Below are 23,685 nucleotides of genomic sequence, written 5' to 3'. Positions count from 1 at the left end.
AGGTTATACAATTCACTTTTCGCGATGCCGTGTTAATCCTAATACAAAAGGATAACAATTACATTAGTACATTTTCCTATTACTTTATTTTGTGATACATTCACATAAACAATGAGTTAAACTAAGTACTTTTAGTAATAGTCAAAAGAAAGGAAAAACTATCATTTTCATAGCTAAACATTCGGGTCTTGGTAGAAGACTACATTTCATACTAGTAGGAAATAAGGGATTTTCTAGGGTTTTCATACTTTTATCAACTGTTTCATTCAAAGATTTACATAGCATACATAACAGCTTTCCAAAAAAAGATAATGACATTTAAATACTTATGAATTCACCAACTTTAGGCTGATACTCTCTTTCAAAATAACTTGTATTCTCAGGTCATCGGTTAGACAGGTACGATGGCCAGGTTTTGAGAAGACGGAGCACAGACAAGACTCGTCTTATTTTGATTATTCATTTTATTGTTGTACATTATGAAAGAACACACATGTATTAAAACTTTACTTTTAATGCAATGGATGATGTTGTTGCTTGTTTACTACTTTACATTGTTATGATACTTCACATGACGTCCTCCACCCTGGAATGTTTCTGCATTCTTGGTTTTGGGGTGTGACAGATTGGTATCAAAGCATTGTTTATAGTGAATTAAGTATATCAACCCATAAAAGATATACTAACTATAAATACATTGGGATTAAAACACTCTGTCTAAGAGTTTATACTTTAAATAGTAAAATATTTAATTTAGTATACGTGCCTGTATTAATACTAAAATCCATATCACAATGACAAGAACAAAAGTATTACGATTGTTGAACATTAGAAGTAAGTCTGGGGATGTATGGTCAGTCTTGGGAGTGGCATAGCCTGATCAACTATGTTGTTCCGAGGAGTGATTAGCACATGCCCAAGAATGGTTGTGATATGGCAACAAGTCTAAAAACTTACCAACATTACCATAATGAGAACATTATAACAGAACCTAAGTCTAAAGTACCATATGAGTGTTTTGTGTTAGCATAATTACCTTCTTGAGAACTAAAAAGGATCTTCATTACTAAGTTGATAGTTGGTAAGTGGATACACTAAGTCTATATGTAACTAGGATGTTATAGACTTAGAATCGGTGAAATTTTTGCTTTACCCCTATTCCTTGTGAATTTGGAGTTAAGGTCACTTATACGAAGGCCTATCCTGTGTTGATTACATATAACTGGTATGCACTTTACAAATAGCAATATAACTAATGAAGATTCTCTAACAATTATCTAGATAGTTCGTCTAATAATTATTTTCTTACCCCAATTCTCGCGTAGATAACATGGTTGGACTCCATCCCCACGGCAACCCGTACCTTCCGAACGAGGTCATTGCTGGATGGTTTGGAGAAGAACCGAAGAATGATCATCCAATCCCTGTGAATGGTAACCATGATGAAGACCTTTTGGACGGTGCTAACTCCGAACCCAAGGTAGAGAACCTACCCTAGATAGCTCCCTTTCCAATTCCTAACCCTCGTCCGACTTTTCATGGCCCGACGCCTGAGTGGGTGGAATGTTTGGAAACATGGAGCCAAAGACAAGATAAGACCATGCCATTTAATGGTGACTGAAGCTTCTATGACTTGAGCAATGGGGGCTCAGCAGACAGAATCTTGCCAATCTTGGTCTGCAGAGTGGCCCGAAATGAGATTCAAGGCAGGACAGCCCTACATCAGATCACTGAAGTTGTCGTCGATGCGAGAATGCATACCCTCCGCACCATTCATCTAGAAGATGCTCGTAAGAGATCTAAGAGGAACCATGAAGCCCTGCTGCAATCACTGGCTGAATCACGAGCCCAAGTCATAGAACTTCGAGTACGCTAGAGGGTGTACGAAAGACACCTACTTGATGTGGAACGCCAACTGGCTAAACTGAGAGTTCACCAGAGGGATGACCGTCGCTAGTAGCAGATACTTTACTTTACATTCCATGTTAGAAAGGAATCGTGTTGTCTATGCCCGATGTGGCATTTTCTATGAAACTATCTTGTACTGTAAGTGTTGGATAAGGTGTCTAAGTCCATAACTTATTTGGTATATACTTGACCCGACCGACATGGTCCATTTGGGTTGCATCTCATCCAAACTATTATGGATAATTTTATGAGAGTTATACACATATGTTTATTAATATATTATGATTTATAATATATTAATATGAGGTTACGTTATTTAATTAGTTTTAGTCTTAAATTAATTATGAATTAATTTAGAGATTAAAAGGAAGACTAATTAGATTATGGGCTATTTGTTTTATGTAGTGTGGGCTAATACTCATTTGTTAATGGGCTAGGCTTATGTGGAAGTCCATGGATGATCCATGGAGCTTTTAACCCATGGATCCTTGGAAAGGAAAAGACATGGGTTATTAGGGTTTCACCCTAAACATGCACACTATATAAGCATGCTTATGGAGCATGAAATGGAGCCTAAGAGGAAACTAGTGAACTAGTGTGTGTGTGTGTGTGTGTGCTTGTGTGTGGCCGATTTTATACAAGGGTGTATACTCTCTCAAAGTTTTCCAAGAGTTTGTGGTGTTTTGTGATTCCATTTGAGGCATTCACACTATTGGTGCTTGGCCCTCAAACTCCTTAGAACCAAACTCACCAAAAGGTATGTAATCTCTTCTAACTCTTTTATGTTGAAATGTTCCCCATGCCATGTTAGATAGGTTATAAACCTTGGAAAATTTATTATTTTGCATGTATTTAGACAAACATAGATCCGAGGTTTATTAGGGTTTCATTCACACTTAGGAAGTGTTAGATTGCTCAAAACCCAACAGTGGTATCAGAGCCTAAGCTTGCTTGTTTGATACTTGATGCAAAATAGTGAAAAAAGTCGAAATCGTTGTTGTCTGCATGGTGGACTCGCCGAGTCCATTAGGGGGACTCGACGATTCCAAGGCAAACTTCAACCTACTCGGCGAGTAAGTTCATGCACTCGATGAGTAGGATCGAAAGAGTGCAGTTTTTCGACTTTTGCTGCTGGAAATGGACTAGGAACATTACCCTAAACTGTTTTGGTGTTATAAAACTTATTTTAGTTGGTGTAATGGTTGTTCTAATCCATTTTCAATAGCATATATCAAAATTCCATGATTTTATGTGTTCATATAATTCTTGAATTTTTGATGATCATGTTCATGTTCTTATGAATTTAGAAAATGATAGGAATTATTTGCTGAATTGTTTAGGATTAATTCTTGATCATTTATGTGTTTTAATGGAGTCCATAATTTTTCCTCAAGTTATGGATTTCCAAAGGTCACTCTTATTTAACACACACTTAAAACACATAAGTTACATGAAAATGAAGAGTCTTCATTTTTATGAACCTTTAATTCATAAGTTATGAAATGAAGAGTTGTGCAAAGTTACAAAACTTGCCCTCAAGTTTTGGAATTTGTAAAGTTTCACACACTTTAATAAACTTTAATTCCAACCCTTAGAGTTTTAATAGTTAAAATTCAACCCTTATACTATTTATAACATTAATGGTTAATTATTATATATATGTATAAGAATAAGTCGTTTTACCGTTAGTAGGCCTCATTCACGAAGCCGGTCTATAAGGTGGGTATAAGGTTGTTGCCTATAAAATGGCGACTTAATGGGTGTATACTCTCACCCACCGCTTGCTTGATCGGTGGAGGGTCGTTAGCCGAACGGGTAGAACAATGACTTTAAATCCTCATTAAAAGTATAATGAATATTATAAAGTAACTAAACTATTTTAATTCCTAATCTTAGTTATTTTAGGAAAAATGTGAACATGGTGCTAGTCCATGGAATTCACACTTTGTACCTTACCAAGTCGTTGGTGGAGCGTGTGTGGTTAACCGGCAAACTAACTAGGACTAGTAAGGATCACGAAGGGTGACTTAATGTTTGTCATAGATCAATGGAGCGTGTGTGGTTAACCGGCACATTGATTAGGTGATAATATTAAGAGTACCAAGTGAATTAGCATGGTTATTCACACCTTGTTTTGTGATCCTCGGCATCCCAGTCACAAAACTTGAAGGGCACAATCGAGATTGAAACATGCCTTTGAAAAGTTCAATGAATCTCAAAAGAATCTAGGAATTTCAAATCCAATGAAACCTAATAAATCATTTCGTTTTCATGGTGGAAATTGGTGAATCGTCATTCACCTACCTTTCAAATATATTATTACTTAGATTACGGCATCCCTCTTCTAAGTGTAATATATTGTGATTGGATCCTAGCCTTATTATTACATTTGGGTGTCTTATTAAGGATCCTATATATCTAATCTAAACTTACTCTCTTCTTTCAGATGTCTTCCAACACTAATGCTTCAGGCTCTAACCCAACTGGTTCTTTCTCTCTCATGAATCTTTGTGAGAGGGTCATCTTTGATGGTTCCAACTTCATGGATTGGATTAGGAACATCAGGATGGTTACTCGTTACGAGGACAAAGAATATGTCCTCAATAAGGAGTTAAAAGAACTTGATGAGTCTACTGTTACTCCTGAGGAGATCGCTGAATTCAGGACTCATGAGAGAGATGCTACTAAGGTGGCATGTATCATGATGGCCACGATGACAGCCGAGCTCCAAAAGTCATATGAAGATTTCTATCCTTTTGAGATGCACCAAGGCCTGATGGAAAGGTACCATTAGAGTGCTCGTCAGGAGCGGTATGAAATAATCTCCTCCATAATAACTACCCGCATGAAGGACGGTGAATCCGTCACGGGCCACATGCAAAAGATGCAAAGGTATGTGGACCGTTTGCTGAAGCTGAATGTTAACATCCCTGAGGAGTTGGCAATTGACATCATTTTGCACTCCTTGCCTTCTTGTTATGATCATTTTCGAATGACGTATCATATGAACAAGGAGGAAGTTACCCTCAGCAAGCTTCAAGGACTCTTGAAGACCGCGGAATCTGGTCTTAAGGGTAAGGCGGTTGTTACCTCTACTACTCCTACTCCAACATCTACCCCTGTTTTAGCTATTGGGCAAGGCAAAGAGAAGAAGAGGAAGCACCCTTCGAAGGGTACCTGTAACGACCCGTTCCCGGTATGTTGAATTATTGGTAATTATAGTGAGTTTTCTAGAGGGACTCGGCGAGTTCTAGCCTGACTCGCCGAGTCGGGTCGCGTCTGGGGGCACTCGTGAGCCGGGGACTCGACGAGTCCATATCCCCGACTCGGCGAGTCCATCTGTCTGGGTGAAACCCTAAAATCCCCGGGTTGCCCACTATTTATACCACCTTATAGCCCCCATTCTCGCCTCCCTCACCCTGAGAACACAGTGTTAGAGCCCTAAACCTCCATTGAAGAGCTTATATGTGTTTTGGTGCCATTTTGTGAAGGTGTGAAGAAGGAGAAGAAGGAAGAAGCAAGGAGAAGTGTTGTAGTGCAAAGATCCAAGGCCAAATCAGAGCTAATAGAGGTATTTTCGGAGTCCCATCTTGTTATATGCTTTAAACTTCCATTAGAGCTCTCCTAAGAGCTAGTTGATGCTTGTTCCAAGCCTTGCACTTGCATGAACGTCTTATTAAGTCGATATATCTATGGATCTGAATGTTGGGGTGTTGTAGAGCCCAGATCTACTGTCTTTTTGGAGTTATATTGCATGATAACCATAGATCTACCCATTTTATGCATCTTTTAGCCTTATTTCCCTTATTCATGAGGTTGTGCACGTAAAGTTGGAAACTTTACGTGGTAAAACAGCTTATTGGACTCAGATCTATCAATTGTATGCATTGGATTCAAACAAAATCAAGTAGAAATCAGTTGCATGGCGGTGACTCGGCGAGTCGGAAGAACGACTCGATGAGTCGGGTCGCGAGTTCCGAGTCCTTCAGTTTTATCAGTGTCGAGTGTACGAGGTGAGTTAGAGAGTGGACTCAGCGAGTTGAGAGTGGACTCAGTGATGGAGGGACTCGACGAGTTTGTTCATACAACTCGGCGAGTCCAAGGCAATCTTCTTGGGATCAAGAACAACTCGTCGAGTCTGTTCATACGACTCGGCGAGTCGGATGAAGATTGTCTGAGTTCTTGGATCAAGAGGGTACTCGTCGAGTCGATGCCAGACTCGACGAGTAGCAGTGAGTAGAAGTGAAAAGTGAGAGTAGGACTCGGCGAGTTGGGTGGCCAACTCGGCGAGTCAGCCCAAAAGAGAGTTGACTTTGACCAAGGGTAAAAGAGTCATTTTACCCCAAGCGCAGTGTTTAATATTTGATTGAGTGTGTTTATGGACTTGTAGCCGAGGAGATTCAGGAGCAGCCGCCGTTAGCTTTCCGAGCCACACACTCAGCAGCCAGCTTACGAGGTGAGTTTCCTTCCAGTTGGAACGGGTCTAAGGCCACAATGCCGGCCCGTTCAGTTAGCAGTAGTTTTCGGATTTAGGTCCGATGCAGTAGTTGGTATGTTCGATGCCTCCGTGGTTCGAACAGGATTTGTGTGTGCTATGTTTTATGTGTTAAGTACTATGTGTTCCGAGCTACGGCCCGATGTAGCATGTCATATATGTGTTATGCTAGTTGATGTGTTATGCCATGCCATGTTCAGTCAGACAGTTCCGGACTTCGGTCCGATGCAGTTAGTTCCGGACTTCGGTCTGATGCAGTCAGTTCCGGACTTCGGTCCGATGCAGTAGTCCCGGACTTCGGTCCGATGCAGGGGACAAGGTCCCAGTCAGTTCCGGACTTCGGTCCGATGCAGTTTCCGGGCTTCGGCCCGATGCAGTGGACAAGGCCCAATATGTGTTTATATGTTATTGTATGGTGTGTGGTAGTTTGGGGGAGCTCACTAAGCTTCGTGCTTACAGTTTCAGTTTTGGTTTCAGGTACTTCCGCAAGCAAAGGGAAGAGTTCGGGGTGACAGCATCGCACACATCGCAGCATAACTTTTATCCTGGGGATGTCTCTTGACGTTTTGGGTTGATGTAGTATCATACAGATTTCCGCACAATATTTTATTATGTTTTGGGATACATCGCATGTGTTTATGTTATAATACTTATATTATGGTTTTGATTATTTGGAAAAACGAAAATTTTTGGGTCGTGTTTTTGGGTCGTTTCAAGTTGGTATCAGAGCCCTGGTTTGAGGGATTCGGATACACTTCCGGGTGTATCTGAACTCAAACTATGGGAAACAAAAGATTTTAGTAAGATAAAAACGTTTTACAAAAAGAATTTTGAAAGCACTTAGGAAGAAAGAATTGTTTTGAACAAGATAGAGGTGTGTGTGCATGCGGTCAGCCGAGCTCAAGTAAGTACTCCCAAATTACCCATACAAGTTATATGTTCAGTTTCAGTTTCAGTAGAACAGCACGCTAGTATAGGGCTAAGGATCTAGGAGAATGCCTTATGTGCCTGTTTATGTGTTACAGCTTTGTGAGTATTGCATGCTAGAATTGAGTAGACAGCAGTAGGATAGCCTGTTTAGGTTATGCCTGATAGTATGAGCTTAGCATCCTATGCTAGTGCAGTTTCTTGTTATAAGAATAGTTTTGCCTGAGTCTATTTCCCGTGTCCGAATGTTGCTTGCTTCGTGCTTAGTGGGGTTCTGAGTAGTGGGAGTTAGCCATTAGGTGAACACGTCACACCACATGTGAACAGGTTTGAATAATCCCAGAGTGCTGGAACTGGCTCTACTGCGCAGCTCTTGTTTGAGTCCAACCGTTGTAGGGACGGATCTTTTACTTGAAGGATTATCTGATCCTCATCACATGTGATGGTGTTTAGGTGGTGGCTAACTGGCATTATGAGGAGACCTACAGCAGCTGAGGACCAGTCGCGTTGAGCTTGAAGTTTCCCTAGGGCAAGCCTAGGATGAGAGTAGCAGAGAATGGCAGTAGTAGAAGTGACTTGGTGGAGTCAAGGCAGTTCTTGAGGAAAGTACGGATAGATGTGGAAGGTAGTAGGGGCCCATACTACTGAAAGCAGAGGATCCGTACTCGAATTAAGGAAGGCCAAGACAAGACCAGGAAGCTAGTAGTAGTATCATGATCCCTTGAGATATTTCAGTGTTCTGATGTTGTTATGATGTGTTTCAGAAGGGTAGTTTTGCGTCCGAGGCCAGCAGCCGGCAGTTCAGATGCCGGAGGGGGATCAGGATCGGGATCAGGCCCGGAGGCCGGGCAGATGGATGAGCAGACTAGGGAGTTCCTTTCTTCTGAGGTTACCCGCATCATACTAGATCAGACTCCTGTGATCTTCGGTTCGATCAAGGAGGGTATTTTAGAGCTGATGGATGAGAGATTGAGTACCTTCCGTGCCGAGATGGCAGCCGTGATGGGGTTGCGCACACTTACGTTCAGGGAGTTCAGGGCATGCGGGGCCCCTGACTATCATGGGGCACGGGACCCCATAGCGAGTACCAGGTGGTTGGCAGATGTGGCCAACGCATTCCGCACTAGTAGATGTCCCGAGGGGGACAAGGTCAGATTGGCGTCCTGTCTTCTGAAGGACAGGGCACGAGACTGGTGGGAGGAGGTCGGACATGCCATCGGGAATGATGCGGCACTGGATGCCATGACCTGGGCTGATTTCTCTACCAGGTTCAGAGCGGAGTTTGCACCAGTCATCGAGGTGCAACAGCTAGCTAGGGAGTTCCAGGATCTTACCCAGACTACAGAGACAGTGGCGGAGATCACCGCCAAGTTCAGGGAGAGGGCCCTTCTTGTTCCTCAGTATGTAGCCGATGAGGAGATGAAGAAAGCTCGTTATCACGAGATGTTGCGGAGTGACATTCGTATGTTTGTGAGCCGGTCCAGTTGCAAAACACTGGACGACATGATTGCTAGAGCCAGAGAGAGGGAGATTGATCTCGAGATGGAGAAGAAGAGGAAACCGGAGGTGGTTTCGGGTTTAGGCAGTGTGGGCAAAAAGCCCAAGGTTTCAGACCACAGGTCCAGGGGTCAGCAGAGCCACGGTCAGTGTGGCAAGTGTGGGAGATTGCACGAGGGGGCGTGCAAGGCAGGGAGTTCCGGCTGCTACAAGTGCGGTCGGGCTGGGCATATGAGTAGGGATTGTACGGCCCCCGCTACTACGATTACAGCATCAGATCTGATTTGTTTTCAGTGCAATCAGAGGGGACACAAAAGGTCCCAGTGTCCCAGTTTAGCTGCAGCACGAAAGGTGGTTGCACCTGCCCCTGCCACCCTGAGGATTACGGATGGCCGGCAGGGCCGAGCTGATGCGCCGGTGGCGAAGAGCAGGGCGTTTCAGATGACAGCCGAGGAGGCGCGAGCGACTCCTGATGTGGTGACGGGTATGAATCTTTCCTTCATCTTTTGTTATTATATTTCTTGAATATTACTTGATGATATGTTTTATTTAGGGTCGTTCTCGGTGAACGGCATCCCTGCTTTGGTATTGTTCGATTCGGGGGCTACCCGATCATTTGTATCGCTTGCGCTTAGCAAGAGATTTAGCAGAACTCCAGGGGAGCTGGATTGTCCACTAGAGGTTGAGATAGCAGATGATAGGACCGTGAGGGTCGACAGAGTACATAGAGGGTGTTCCCTTCAGATATTTGATGAGCAGTTTTCAGTGGACCTGGTTCCTATTCCCCTGCGTGGGAATAAAGTTATTGTGGGCATGGATTGGCTGAGCCCCAATGGGGCAGTGATTGATTGTGAGCTACAGCTAGTGAGGGTTCGCACTCCCAGTGGGGGAGAGATAGTGATTCGGGGCGAGAGGCCCCAGCGAGGACCGATCTTTTGTTCCGCCGCGAGGGCGAGGCGCTATGTTCAGCAGGGTTGCACCGGTTTTGTAGCTTACGTCTTGGATGCCCGGGAGAAGGGCAAGACGGCGATTGATGATGTTCCTGTTGTTCGTGACTACCTGGATGTGTTTCCCGAGGATTTTCCGGGGATACCTCCAGAGAGGCAGGTTGAGTTCAGGATCGACCTAGTTCCTGGTGCGGCTCCGATAGCCAAAGCACCGTATCGACTTGCTCCCCCGGAGATGCAGGAGTTGTCTACACAGCTTCAGGAGCTGTTAGACAAGGGTTTCATTCGGCCGAGCAGCGCGCCTTGGGGAGCGCCGATCTTATTTGTGAGGAAGAAGGATGGGTCGCATCGTATGTGCATTGATTATCGGGAGTTGAACAAAGTAACGGTGAAGAACCGTTACCCACTTCCGAGGATAGATGACTTGTTTGATCAGCTTCAGGGAGCGTCTTGGTTCTCCAAGATCGATCTACGCTCCGGTTATCATCAGATGAGGGTTAGAGATGAGGATGTACAGAAGACTGCTTTCAGGACCCGGTATGGTCATTATGAGTTCGTGGTGATGCCATTTGGGCTCACCAATGCCCCGGCCGCGTTCATGGATCTCATGAACCGCGTGTGCAGACCGATGCTGGATCGGTCAGTGATAGTGTTTATAGATGACATCTTGGTGTATTCCAAGACCCAGGGGCAGCATGAGGAGCACCTGCGGGAGGTGTTGGAGACTTTGAGGAGGGAGAGACTATTCGCAAAGTTCTCCAAGTGTGAGTTCTGGTTGCGCGAGGTGCAGTTTCTTGGTCATCTCGTCAACCAGAAGGGTATTTTGGTAGATCCGGCCAAGATTGAGGCCGTGATGCAGTGGGAGGTCCCGAGGTCTCCATCTGAGATTCGGAGCTTCCTGGGGTTGGCAGGGTATTATCGGAGATTTATTCAGGACTTCTCCAAGATAGCAGTGCCGCTCACCCGACTAACCAAGAAGTCGGTGGTTTTTCGTTGGGGGCCTGAGCAGCAGGCGGCGTTCGAGACTCTCAGGCAGAGATTGTGCGAGGCTCCGATCCTTACCTTGCCAGAAGGAGTAGAGGATTTCGTAGTCTATTGTGATGCATCGATCACAGGTATGGGAGCAGTATTGATGCAGCGAGGCCATGTGGTAGCTTATGCCTCGAGACAGTTGAAGCCTCACGAGGCTAATTATCCTACTCACGATTTGGAGCTGGGGGCAGTTGTGTTTGCCCTCAAGATTTGGAGGCATTACCTTTATGGGGTCCGCTGTACTATTTACACGGATCACAAGAGTTTGCGATATCTTATGGATCAGCCGAGTTTGAACATGAGACAGAGGAGATGGTTAGACGTGCTGAAGGACTATGACTGTGAGATCCTTTATCACCCAGGGAAGGCCAATGTGGTGGCCGACGCCCTGAGCCGCAAGGTGTCGACGGCCCCTATCAGAGATCTGTGTATGAGGATGACAGTGATCACTCCGTTGTTGGAGCGGATCAAGGAGGCTCAGATGGAGGGCCTCAAGGAGGAGAGGCAGAAGTGTGAAAGGATAGTGGGCCGAGTAGCTTCATTTGATTACGACAGTCGTGGTTTGTTGACACTTCATGGTAGGATATGGGTACCGTACTGGGGTGGGGTACGGCAAGTATTGATGGACGAGGCTCATAAGTCTCGGTTTTCTATCCACCCAGGGGCGACGAAGATGTATTGAGATCTTCGATCTGATTATTGGTGGCCCTGCATGAAGCGAGATGTCGCTTGGTATGTGGAGAGATGTTTGACCTGCCGGAAGTTCAAGGCGGAGCACTAGAGACCTCACGGCAAGATGCAGCCGTTAGACATTCCCGTGTGGAAATGGGAGGATATCACCATGGATTTTGTCACCAAACTCCCTAGGACCGCACGCGGGGTGGACTCGATATGGGTAGTAGTGGATCGGTTGACGAAGAGTGCCCATTTTATTCCGATTCAGGAGAGTATATCGGCGGAAAGGTTAGCCGATATCTATGTGCGAGAGATTGTGGCACGTCATGGAGTGCCGGTATCGGTGGTGTCGGACCGAGATGTTCGTTTCACGTCCAGATTCTGGAAGCGATTCCACGACGAGATGGGTATTCGTCTCCATTTCAGCACCGCTTTCCATCCTCAGACTGACGGGCAGAGCGATAGGACGATTCAGACTCTCGAGGACATGCTTAGGGCATGTGTTCTAGACTTTGGGGGCAGTTGGGATACGTATCTTCGGTTAGCGGAATTCTCGTATAACAACAGTTATCATGCGAGCATTGATCGACCTCCTTTTGAGATGTTATATGGCAGGAAGTGCAGGACCCCGATTTGTTGGGGCGAGGTCGGTCAGCGAGTCATCGGGAGCACCGAAGTGGTGCTCAAGACGACTGAGTTGATCCAGCAGGTCCGTAGTAGGCTGCAGACTGCGCAGAGTTGGCAGAAGAGCTACGCCGACAGGAGGCGTTCGGACTTGGAGTTCCAGGTGGGAGATATGGTTCTTCTGAAAGTCTCACCTTGGAAGGGTGTCATCAGGTTCCGGAAGAGGGGCAAATTGGGCCCCTGATTCATTGGTCCTTTCAGGGTTTTGGCCCGGGTGGGTCGGGTTTCTTATCGGTTAGATCTTCCTAAGGAGCTTAGTCTGATACACAACACCTTCCACGTGTCGCAGTTGAGGAAGTGTTTGGTGGATGAGACAGCAGTCGTTCCCTTAGAGGACATTCAGGTTGATAGCGGCCTAAATTATATCGAGAAGCCGGTCGCGATTCTGGAACGGAAAACCAAGACCTTGAGGAACAAGGTAATTCAGCTAGTAAAGGTGCAGTGGCAGCACCGGAAGGGGTCTGAATGGACGTGGGAGGATGAGGAGGAGATGAGAGCGCACTACCCGGAGTTATTTGCAGATCCAGCCGTAGCAGACTTCGAGGACGAAGTCTGAGACAAGTGGGGGAGAATTGTAACGACCCGTTCCCGGTATGTTGAATTATTGGTAATTATAGTGAGTTTTCTAGAGGGACTCGGCGAGTTCTAGCCTGACTCGCCGAGTCGGGTCGCGTCTGGGGGCACGCGTGAGCCGGGGACTCGACGAGTCCATATCCCCGACTCGGCGAGTCCATCTGTCTGGGTGAAACCCTAAAATCCCCGGGTTGCCCACTATTTATACCACCTTATAGCCCCCATTCTCGCCTCCCTCACCCTGAGAACACAGTGTTAGAGCCCCAAACCTCCATTGAAGAGCTTATATGTGTTTTGGTGCCATTTTGTGAAGGTGTGAAGAAGGAGAAGAAGGAAGAAGCAAGGAGAAGTGTTGTAGTGCAAAGCTCCAAGGCCAAATCAGAGCTAATAGAGGTATTTTCGGAGTCCCATCTTGTTATATGCTTTAAACTTCCATTAGAGCTCTCCTAAGAGCTAGTTGATGCTTGTTCCAAGCCTTGCACTTGCATGAACGTCTTATTAAGTCGATATATCTATGGATCTGAATGTTGGGGTGTTGTAGAGCCCAGATCTACTGTCTTTTTGGAGTTATATTGCATGATAACCATAGATCTACCCATTTTATGCATCTTTTAGCCTTATTTCCCTTATTCATGAGGTTGTGCACGTAAAGTTGGAAACTTTACGTGGTAAAACAGCTTATTGGACTCAGATCTATCAATTGTATGCATTGGATTCAAACAAAATCAAGTAGAAATCAGTTGCATGGAGGCGACTCGGCGAGTCGGAAGAACGACTCGACGAGTCGGGTCGCGAGTCCCGAGTCCTTCAGTTTTATCAGTGTCGAGTGTACGAGGTGAGTTAGAGAGTTGAGAGTGGACTCAGTGATGGAGGGACTCGACGAGTTTGTTCATACAACTCGGCGAGTCCAAGGCAATCTTCTTGGGATCAAGAACAACTCGTCGAGTCTGTTCATACGACTCGGCGAATCGGATGAAGATTGTCTGAGTTCTTGGATCAAGAGGATACTCGTCGAGTCGATGCCAGACTCGACGAGTAGCAGTGAGTAGAAGTGAAAAGTGAGAGTAGGACTCGGCGAGTCAGCCCAAAAGAGAGTTGACTTTGACCAAGGGTAAAAGAGTCATTTTACCCCAAGCGCAGTGTTTAATATTTGATTGAGTGTGTTTATGGACTTGTAGCCGAGGAGATTCAGGAGCAGCCGCCGTTAGCTTTCCGAGCCACACACTCAGCAGCCAGCTTACGAGGTGAGTTTCCTTCCAGTAGGAACGGGTCTAAGGCCACAATGGCGGCCCGTTCAGTTAGCAGTAGTTTCCGGATTTAGGTCCGATGCAGTAGTTGGTATGTTCGATGCCTCCGTGGTTCGAACAGGATTTGTGTGTGCTATGTTTTATGTGTTAAGTACTATGTGTTCCGGGCCACGGCCCGATGTAGCATGTCGTATATGTGTTATGCTAGTTGATGTGTTATGCCATGCCATGTTCAGTCAGACAGTTCCGGACTTCGGTCCGATGCAGTTAGTTCCGGACTTCGGTCCGATGCAGGGGACAAGGTCCCAGTCAATTCCGGACTTCGGTCCGATGCAGTCAGTTCCGGACTTCGGTCCGATGCAGTAGTCCCGGACTTCGGTCCGATGCAGGGGACAAGGTCCCAGTCAGTTCCGGACTTCGGTCCGATGCAGTTTCCGGGCTTCGGCCCGATGCAGTGGGCAAGGCCCAATATGTGTTTATATGTTATTGTATGGTGTGTGGTAGTTTGGGGGAGCTCACTAAGCTTCGTGCTTACAGTTTCAGTTTTGGTTTCAGGTACTTCCGCAAGCAAAGGGAAGAGTTCGGGGTGACAGCATCGCACACATCGCAGCATAACTTTTATCCTGGGGATGTCTCTTGATGTTTTGGGTTGATGTAGTATGATACAGATTTCCGCACAATATTTTATTATGTTTTGGGATACATCGCATGTGTTTATGTTATAATACTTATATTATGGTTTTGATTATATGGAAAAACGAAAATTTTTGGGTCGTGTTTTTGGGTCGTTTCAGTACCAAGGGAAAGTCTCTTGAAGGCTCCTCATCAAAGACCAAGAACGGTTCTGTCACTCCTTCTGCCATTCCCAAGGATGCTGAATGCTTTTATTGCCATGAAAAGGCACACTCGAAGCGAAACTGCCCTAAGTACTTGCAGGATCTAAAGGATGGGAAAGTGAAACCCACCCATGCAGGTATTTACACTATATTGTCTAATTACTCAACATATTCTAACTCTTGGGTGCTTGATACAGGATGTGGTATTCACATATGTTCTGATTTGCAGGACCTAAGAAGAAGTGAGGATGTGGAGCACGGGAAGATAAACTTAATCATGGAGAATAGGAAGGCTTCACCTGTTTCCAAGATTGGAGTTTATACTTTGTTGCTTAATAATGGGTTAAAATTAGATTTGAATAAATGTGTGTACTCGTCTGAAATGGCGAGGAATATTATTTCTTTTCATGCTTTGTACAAACAAGGTTTTACCTTTTCGTTTGATAATGAATGTGGTGGTATTAATGCTTTCTTTAAAAATGTGTTTTATTTTAAAGCATTACCTTGTGATGGTGTGTATGAAACTGTGTCGATTGTAGACAACTTAGGAAATAATGTGTTGTATATTGATTCTTCTGCTAGCCTAGATAAAGCATCATTGTGGCATTGTCGTCTTGGACATGTAAACAAGAAACGCATAGGCCAACTCCAAAAGAGTGGAGTCTTGGAATCATTTGACCTTAAATCGGATGATGATTGTGAATTTTGTCTACTTGGAAAGAAGACAAAATCACCCTTCACTGGAACTTGTGAGAGGGGTGAGGGTTTGTTGGACCTAATACATACTGATGTATGTGGGCCATTCAAAACTGCCACAAGGGATGCTAATCGGTATTATGTGACTTTTATTGATGATTTTAGTAGATATGGGTATGTCTACTTAATCAAACATAAGTCAGAAACCTTTGAAAGGTTTAAGGAATTCAAACAGGAAGTAGAAAATCAATTGGGTAGGAACATTAAGATGCTTCGATCCGATCGAGGTGGTGAGTATCTTAGCACCGAGTTCCTTGACTATCTTAAGGAGTGTGGGATTGTCTCACAATTGACTCCTCCCAGGACACCACAGCTGAATGGTGTAGCTGAGAGGCGTAATCGAACCTTGTTAGACATGGTTCTCTCTATGATGAGTCGAGTTTCGTTACCAATCTCTTTTTGGGGGTATGCCTTAGAGACTGCCACCCATATCCTTAATCTAGTCCCTGCAAAGAAGGTTACCAAAACACCTCATGAGATGTGGACTGGGAAGGTTCCCAATTTGGACCACATCAAAATTTGGGGTTGCGAGGCTTTCGTGAGACGTGAAACTCATGATAAGCTTGAACCCCGAAGTGAAAGGTGTATTTTCATCGGCTACCCACAGAAATCCTTCGGTTACCTCTTCTACAGACCCAGTGAGAATGTGGTCTTTGTAGCACGAAGAGGGGTCTTTCGCGAGAAAGAATTTATAAGCCAAGGAGACAGTGGGAGGCAAATTGATCTTGAAGAAATTCAAGAATCAATTGTGAAGGAACCTCAGACACTAGCAATCAACCTGAGGAGGAAACTCCTGTTGATCCAGCTGACGAGTGTGTACCTCCGAGGCGTTCTACACGGGTTAGGAACACACCTTCGTTTTATTATGGTTTTCATATTACTACGGAAGATGATACGTTCATCAGTGATAGTACATTGGTAAATTTGGATGAACCTAGCAGTGTTAAGGAAGCCATTGCAGGCCCGGAGTCTGCTAAATGGAAGGAGGCTATGGACAGCGAGATACAGTCCATGTATGACAATCAAGTTTGGAACTTGGTTGACAATGTACCGGGCCGTAAAACAGTCTGGTGCAAATGGATCTTCAAGAAGAAGACAGACATGGAAGGAAAGGTGCATACTTATAAGGCTCGACTGGTTGCGAAGGGTTTTACTCAAACTCAAGGTATTGATTATGATGAAACCTTCTCGCCGGTAGCAAAGATTAAGTCTATTAGGGTTATGTTAGCCATTGCAGCATTTCATGATTATGAAATATGGCAAATGGATGTCAAAACCGCTTTCCTTAACGGAAAGTTGGCTGAGGATGTGTACATGAATTAGCCAGAGGGTTTTGTTAGTGCAGAGTACCCCAATAGAGTATGCAAGCTTGAGAAATCCATTTATGGATTAAAACAAGCATCTCGTAGCTGGAATCTTTGTTTTGATGAGAAGGTAAAAGAGTTTGGCTTCTCGAGAAGCGAAGATGAGTCTTGCGTGTATGTCAGAGCTAGTGGGAGTATAGTTAGCTTCTTGGTACTGTATGTGGATGACATACTACTTATAGGATATGACATCCCAACCTTGCAGGAGGTTAAGTCCTGGCTTGGGAAGTGCTTTGCTATGAAGGACCTAGGGGAGGTTGCCTATATCCTAGGGATAAGGATATTAAGAGAAAGGAGTAGAAGACTAATTGGACTTAGTCAGAGTATCTACTTGGATAAGGTGTTGAAAAGGTTCAACATGAAGAATTCCAAGAAAGGAGATTTACCGATCCAAAGCAATACCAAACTGAGTAAGACTCAAAGTCCAAGTACAGAGGCAGAGATAGCTGAGATGAGCCAATTACCGTATGCTTCCGCAGTTGGCTCGATCATGTATGCTATTACTTGTACCCATCCTGATGTGGCATTTGCTTTGAGCATGGTCAGCAGGTATCAGGGGAACCCTGGCAAGGCTCATTGGACAGCGGTAAAGAACATTCTCAAGTACCTGCGGAGGACTAAGGATTGGATCCTTACCCTTGGTGGCAGTGATGACTTGAGAGTATTAGGGTATAGTCATGCTGGTTTTCAGACTGATAGGGATAATTTCCACTCTCAGTCGGGCTGGATCTTTACCTTAAATGGAGGGGCTATTTCTTGGAAGAGTTCCAAACAGGAGACGGTGGCTAATTCGACTTGTGAATCAGAGTATATAGCAGCGAGTGAAGCAGCAAAGGAGGCGATATGGCTAAAGAACTTCATCGGAGACCTTGTAGTTGTACCAGCTATTAAGGAACCTATAGAGATTCTCTGTGACAACAATAGTGCGGTTACCTTAGCCAAGGAACCAAGAGATCATGGCAGATCTCGACACATTGACAAAAAATATCACTTCATAAGACACAAGATTGAAGAAGGACTCCTTGTGACAAGGAGGATATCGTCGGATGAGAATCCTGCAGATCCCCTTACGAAGGGACTGACGAGGGTTAAGCATTTTCAGCATGCGAGACGCATCGGGCTGAGGGACAATATTAGTTTTGCAGATTAGATAGTTTTCCTGAAACTTGTAAAATGTAATCGATGTTTGATGATGAATAAAATTTGTGATTTATTTACGAGTAAAGTGTTACTATCATTGTCAATTATTTACTATTGTTTCAGTTTTGCATGTTTTGACTTCCAGAATAATTAATTTATTCAAACCTCCACAATCGATCATACGTCGGAAGTAGGTATGAATCAAGATTGTCATGAATTGGGTTTGTAGATGCCTTAAAGGTGTTTAGACATGGCAATGGTTGCTGCAACATTCATGAGTACTCATAAGTTATGAGTATTGGTATAAACCCACGCTCACTTGTATCACTTCATGGAATTTATCTCGAGTGATCGTGAGACGATAACATCATATAAATCTTTAAACCTAGAGATATGAGTTGTTACCTATGAGTTGGTTGTGCATTGATTGTACGTAAGCGCATCAGTAACTTGATGTTATAAAACATGCCTTTGTGTACAATTCAATAAGTAGTAGAACAAGCATATCAGTTGAAGTTTATTTGTTCCTTCTAGAAATAGAAGCGATATCTGGGCCCCTCGATGATTTTGTGTTGACCCATGTACCAGGCCTGGTCAGAACTAAACCGATGTGTTCAGTGAAGTTCTTCGTCAAACAAATCGGAAAATCGAGAAACAACTGCTAGACAATAAGCAAGACATAGTTCCATGTGTTTGTCCGGCTGATATCATGAGAACAGAGGATTATGTGATCACTTATCTAAAATGGCGCTTCATAGTTCAACAGAGTCTTCATAGTTCGAGGGAGTTTTCGAGAGCTACGATTGCTGGTTGGTTCCTGAAGTTATAGGCAAATACAGTTATTAGACTTATCTAACTGGGAGTCTGTTGGATAAGGTGTCTAAGTCCATAACTTATTTGGTATATACTTGACCCGACCGGCATGGTCCATTTGGGTTGCATCTCATCCAAACTATTATGGATAATTTTATGAGAGTTATACACATATGTTTATTAATATATTATGAGTTATAATATATTAATATGAAGTTACGTTATTTAATTAGTTTTAGTCTTAAATTAATTATGAATTAATTTAGAGATTAAAAGGAAGACTAATTAGATTATGGGCTATTTGTTTTATATAGTGTGGGCTAATACTCATTTGTTAATGGGCTAGGCTTATGTGGAAGTCCATGGATGATCCATGGAGCTTTTAACCCATTGATCCTTGGAAAGGAAAAGACATGGGTTATTAGGGTTTCACCCTAAACATGCACACTATATAAGCATGCTTATGGAGCATGAAATGGAGCCTAAGAGGAAACTAGTGAACTAGTGTGTGTGTGTGTGTGTGTGTGTGCTTGTGTGTGGCCGATTTTATACAAGGGTGTATACTCTCTCAAAGTTTTCCAAGAGTTTGTGGTGTTTTGTGATTCCATTTGAGGCATTCACACTATTGGTGCTTGGCCCTCAAACTCCTTAGAACCAAACTCACCAAAAGGTATGTAATCTCTTCTAACTCTTTTATGTTGAAATGTTCCCCATGTCATGTTAGATAGGTTATAAACCTTGGAAAATTTATTATTTTGCATGTATTTAGACAAACATAGATCCGAGGTTTATTAGGGTTGCATGCACACTTAGGAAGTGTTAGATTGCTCAAAACCCAACAGTAAGTACTTTTGGTTTGGTCTTTATGCTGTCAAGAACTATCTTCTCTGGATATGATGTAAGACCTTTTTACAAGGTCATCTTCCCGAACTTGTACGTCATGAATATCAAATATATTGACAGTCAACTAAAATCTGTGTCATTCTTTATTCAAATACTCTTATCATACTTTCATTAGAGTCTATTTGAAACATTCTCTAGTCAAGTCATTGGACTATAGCAATTTGACTCCGGAGACATCTCCAAGTCTCTTTTAATGGTTGGATCATGTTATTCACCAACCAACGATACCTCGGCTAGAACGACAAACATCTTGAGACCATTGTACGAACTTACTTCCGATCTTTGCTAGGACTACATCATAGGGATGTAGGTCAAACCTTCGTGAACATACTTCCATTATGTACTAGGACTGCATCATAGGGATGTAGGTCAAACCTTAGATAACATTCTTCTATACTTTTCATGAGCGATCGAACTACGTCTAGGTTCAACCATTCTTGCTCACAAATTCATTTTCTTTCTGTGTAACAGAATCATGTCGCCAAAGAAAAATGATCATCCCATTAACCAACCACCAACTCTTCAGATTGATGCAGCTACCTTCCAAGCTGCAGTCTCGACTGCCGTGTCAGCTATTCTGACCCACCTTAACGCTAACAACGCAAACGTTGGTGGGATTGTTAACACAAATTCCAATCCGAGTAACAATCAAGCACCTCAACGAGCAACAAACTACCACGATGCCCCGAGTCCCAAGACCAAGTGTAACAAATGGAAGTATTGGGTTAAATCTAAGGACAAATCGCTCCAAAGGGCGAACGGGAAACAACCACCAGTAACAACTTTCAAAGCCATGACATCTGTACCTCAAACTACCTTTCCTTCTGGTATACCAATTGCCCCTAACCCAGCCAGACAATATGCTGGAAATCTCCGAAAATGCATCAAATGCAGTTATCACCACCATGGACCTTGTCGGGAGAAGCAGTGCTCAAACTGCAGCAGAAAGGGGCACACCATACGTTACTACAAAAGCCTAACATGGCCGATCAACCAAGTGCCCAACACCGTTGTGAACCAGGCTTGCTACGGTTGTGGCAAGAAGGGTCACTACAAAGGGAACTACCCTGAGGCAGCAAATGCTTGTACAGACGGAAGTATACTACCGACCACCGCTGCATGAGAGGCTACTCCGGACCCACGTGAATGTAATTTAGGCGTTTCGTTGTAACAGACTTATGAACCATCCAAAACTAGTGCAACCAGAGTCTTATCTTTTGGTAAGATCCCGTCCGTTAAGGGATGCTCGTGCTGCGTATACTTGTCTTTTGTAGTATACCTTGTTCGCAGCAATAGTCTTGTAGTAAATCTTAAGTACAGTAACTCTGTTAATGGTTGCACTGTTGTGTTTTGTCTGTAACGCCTTATGTTCAAATCCTATGTCTTTAGTTTCCGTATGATTCCGACTTTATCATACGACTCGAGTAAATTTGATACTCGCAATACCAGCTTCATACGTACATCTCTTTCTTCGAGATCGCTTTTCCAGCGAAACCGTCATATCAGAACACCGAAGTACTCATGCATGGAGTACCTTATAGTTCTTTTCCTTTCCGAAGGAATCCCCGCAGCATCACTCATATAGTACGTCAAGTTCAATCCAAAGATTCATACAATTGACCTATCACTAAAGAATGTATACATAAGAGTGATATATAATCAATGTTCTACAGGTTTAGAATTGATGATTCCACTTTAACTTCTTTTCCCTTGATGGGATGTGAGCTTAAGGAAGAATCAGTTATTCGAATACCTTTTCAATCTTAAATGTATATGACTCGTATACACGAGATTGTGATCGTTGAACCATGTATGAATTTTAATATGAACTTCATGACGGAGACTGCCCAAGACTTCGAGTAATTGCATTAGCATGTGAACAAACTTAGAACCCAATATGATTCTTATAACCAGATCGCTTCACAGTCTAAACACCTATAGAGATACAAGAACAGCCCGGACAACACAGCGAACTACTCAACAGTAGGATTAGAAAACCAGGCTTCTCACCCTTGAGAGCTCCGATCTTATTCTTCCAGAAGTCGAAGGATTTCATCATATGTACCTCGACGATCTGGGACTCCGTTATGATTTCCTTTAGAAATCGTTATCTCTGCCTTGCATAGATGAGTTGATTTAGCAAACGCAGGGAAATAATTACTTTCAGAAATGGACCAGAGATCCGAATATCACCAGTTCAAGTGTTAGGGAAGGATGTCCTGAAGACTACCCTCCGAACTCGATGCGGACACTTCGAGTCCGTATTGATACCCCTCGGATAGGACCAATATGCCCATAGTATTCATGAGCTAAATGAGTAGGGCACGTCTTTCTTACTGGGATCAGTTCGTCATTCTCCTTGAAATGACTTACTTATCTACCTTCGTAGTAAGAAAGAACCCATGGAAACATTACCTTCAGAGGAACTTTCGTGAAGTTCTCTAAAACACGAATTCTGAAATTGAAGAGTCAAAATTTCCTAAGACACACTATTAGTGTTGTGGAAATTCTTGAGTACTCTGGCAAGTTATCCGAAACCGTTGGAAATTGGTCGGCACCGAAGACGCCGACATAAATTCGCCAAATTCTAGGTCCTACATACCTACTGTCATAGTTCACCTAGAACTTCTCACAAATTACAGAAACCTTTACGACTCTGGCCCAGCAAGGGGTGGCCCTTGACTGGGAAGTTAAACAAGAAAAAGAAACCTTGGAGATTCCAAGTGAGTGACCAAGTTCTTTAGGAGAACTCACTCTGGGAATGACTTAATGCACTTTGTAAAGCGTGGAAAGCTAAATCCAAGATAGTCAGGACCTCCGAGATTCTTACCAGAATCGGTCCTGTATCTCACAGACTAGATCTACTCTGCGAACTCAGTAACGTACATTTTTACCCTTCGCGTCTCGATCTTGAAACCGTACCTTTCCATCAGGACACTCGTAATTCCACTCGACGAGATCGAGATTAACGAGATCCTCGCCTTCGTATTAGAACTGTAGTGACCCTCGACCGAGAGGTCAAGCGGACGAAGCAACACCGTCGCCCACTAGTGAAGGTGATGGGTTTTGAGCATTCTAACACTTCCTAAGTGTACATGCAACCCTAATAACCTTGGATCTATGTTTGTCTAATTTGTCATGCAAAGTTGAATTCCAAGGTTATATTCCTATCTAGCATACATGGGGAACAATTTTAACATAAAGTATAGATAGAATAACTTACCTTGTTGTTGCTTGTGTTCCTTGAAACCTTGTGAGCCTAGCACCTCAAGTGGTGATGCCTCAAATGCATCACACAACACCAAATGCTCTTGGAAGAACTTATGAGAGAATACACACTCTTCAAAATCGGCCAAGCCCCCTTATTACTTAGTGTAACCGATTTGGGAGGAGATCATATTACTTATATAGTGTTGACACATCTAGGGTTAAACCCTAATGTGTCATGACTCTTCATTTCCATGACCCATGGGTTTGTAACTCCCATGGAGCATCCATGGAGCATCCTATGGGTGGAACCCAACTTAATGATCCATGGAGCCTTTTAGCCCACTATACAAGATATGGATGATTTACTTAATCAACCCATATATTTAATTAGTTATCTTTTGATCACTTAATTAATTCTAAATTAATTCTTGATCAAACTAATCAAATAATATTATTAATATATTAGAACTTATAATATATTAATAATCTCCAAGCGTTATTTCTCTCATTTAGTTTATCCAATTGCATGGTGCCATGCAACCCAAATGGACCATGCCGGGTCGGGTCAAGTACATACCAGAAATAGTTATGGACTTAGACACCTTATCCAACAGTCTCCCACTTGGATAAGTCTAGTAACTATTACTGCAAGTATGACTTCAGGAACCGATCGGCAAT

The sequence above is a fragment of the Lactuca saligna genome, chromosome 1 (genome assembly GCF_052625555.1).
Source record: "Lactuca saligna cultivar CGN05327 chromosome 1, ASM5262555v1, whole genome shotgun sequence".
NCBI lineage: Eukaryota > Viridiplantae > Streptophyta > Magnoliopsida > Asterales > Asteraceae > Lactuca > Lactuca saligna.
The sequence above is the reverse complement of the archived record's forward strand: the minus strand, read 5'-3'. Positions refer to the sequence as shown.